A 2,438-nucleotide genomic window follows, 5' to 3' on the forward strand; every position below is an offset into this window, starting at 1 on the left:
ATCCGGGGTCTACACCAAGAACACCCCCACCCCACCCCTGACCACGGACACCGCCACCCTACCGACACCACCCGCTGCCACTAACATGATAAACTGGAAAGATAAGCCAACTACATGAACCTTATTTCGGAAAATCATACTACTAATAATAATAATAATAATAATAATAATAATAATAATAATAATAATAATAATGTTGGTAGGAAAAGCTCAGAAGGGGCAATAGAATTGCTTGGCTGATCTAGTTGTCGGTATGTATGGAAAGAGGTGCATGCGCGCGCGCGTCTATGTATGCGTGTGAGTGAGAAGCGGAGACGAATAAAAATGCAAAAGTGGGGCGAAGAAAGGGAGCATAGGCATATATGTGTGTACGTATGTGTGTGTGTGTTAGATAAATAATTGTTTTTTTTTTATACATGTTCATTTTTTGCTGTTTTTTCTGGTACCATAGGTTTCCTGCTGATTACGAAGCAGTATTTTTGCTATCAAAATTCAAAATAAAAACCATACTCCATCATTAAGTAACAGATACACACATGAATACACACACACACACACACACACACATACACACACACATGCAAACACGCACATATGCGCAAGCACGCACACATACATGCGCACACACTCACATGAACACACGAGCACAGAAACAGATACACATGTGTATGTATGTATATCTATCTATCTATCTGTCTATCTAACTATATATGTGTGTATATGTCTATCTATCTATCTATCTATAAATATATATATACACATGTGTGTGTGTGTGTGTGTGAAACTCAGTGACGCACGCACTCATACGCTCTTAACGCTCATCACACACAACAGGAGCGCCGCTACGCTATCATATACATATATATATAAAAGATCATGGAAATTCTTCTTCCACACGTGACCATACAGAAAGAAAAAAACATGGGGTAAGGAGGAGCTTTGTCAGATCCCATAAGATTCCCTTCCTCAACTCTCTTAAGTCTCCTTCTTCAGTCCCTTACATCAGGAAGTAAAAAGGAAGAAGAAATAGGGAGTTGGTGATTGCAGGTGCGTGATGATGGTAGCGTAAACGGTGGCGATTGTCGTTTTGTTTATCACCCATAATTGTGTCAGCTATGTAGGGGTCTCCAGTGTATCCCATTTTTCTCCCAATGTAACATAAAGTGACAATTTGGCATTTTAAGGGCCACTAATTATACAACTGGCTCCCCAAATGTTTACAAAACCTAAAGCAAAGACTTCCGTTCTTTTCCTTTTCTTATCACTTTTAATGGAATCTGCTTTTACAAAATGACTCTGTGTGTGTGTGTGAATGGATGATACGATGCATGCGTGTGTTATTCTGTTTGTGTGTGTGTGCGTTTGTGTGTTTCTGTGTTTGTATACTTGTGTGCATGTGTGTCGTGTATGAGCGTGTGTGTACGTGGGTTGTGATATCGCAATACAAGGTGTTACATATAGAGAATATTGATCTAACGCCCGTATATAGCAATCGGTGCGTCGCATCATTTATCGACGGAACCCCTTGGCTGGTTGGGGAAGCTTTATTTCTACAGTACCATAAAAACGTAGGCAAAGTTTAGCTTAATCACATGGAGATTACACATGTCTGCAGAATACTGAAGCCGCGTATATGTTAATTCAGGAGCAGGTAACTCATTATATCGAACAACTGCATCCTCATCGTCGAACCACGGAGATCCACCACCGACAACAACAGCCATACATTATTGAGACCTTCAGTCGTTTAAATCTAGTTCAGTACTTCAGCTATTTTATCGACCCCAGAAGGATGGAAGGAAATGTTCACCTCGGTGAGATATGAACCCAGAGCATAAAGAACTGCAATAAATACCGCTAGGCATTCTGCCTGATGTTCTAAAGAAGCTGCTAATCCACTTCCCTTTACGCAAATTTTCTAATTTACCACGGGTGTTTAGTTCCTCAACAATTCCGCGTTAAATGATTCAGCGATAAATGAATAACAGAACTATAGTAAATACATGTTTCGATCTGTGACTCAGAGTTGTACTGAGCATCATGAATAGCCGCTAGGGCGCGCTTTTTGTGGTCGAAGGAGAACCCTTGACTGATCTCATCGACGACCTGTGTTATTACAGATCAAATTCGTGATAAGCGTAACGTGGTTCCCAGTCATTGTACCGTGTTATTCAGTATTAGTGATGAACCAATCAGCGATAAACAAGGTTAAGGGTATTCAAAAGCTCCCCTGCTTTGATACATTTCTTGGTAGCGCAAATGCAAATAGCTACAAACTGAGCAGAGGTTCTATCATTTAATTTGCTGATGTACGATGTAGATACAATAATGGACTAAATATACCGCGAGTTCAGAACCAGAAGTGACACGGATTTCTTTTTTTTTTTTTTTTGAGATGACCTAAATATATCCTTTTATTTGTTTCAGTCATTTGACTG

At 39.9% G+C, this 2,438-nt stretch overlaps 1 protein-coding gene across 1 annotated transcript in view; it reads right to left on the bottom strand.

Annotated features, from left to right (window-relative positions):
• LOC106872637 (ADAMTS-like protein 2) overlaps positions 1-2,438 on the bottom strand; it is a 236,153-nt gene that overhangs the window by 210,371 nt on the left and 23,344 nt on the right. The window lies entirely within an intron of this gene.

Source organism: Octopus bimaculoides, chromosome 12 (assembly GCF_001194135.2).
Source record: "Octopus bimaculoides isolate UCB-OBI-ISO-001 chromosome 12, ASM119413v2, whole genome shotgun sequence".
Classification (NCBI taxonomy): domain Eukaryota; kingdom Metazoa; phylum Mollusca; class Cephalopoda; order Octopoda; family Octopodidae; genus Octopus; species Octopus bimaculoides.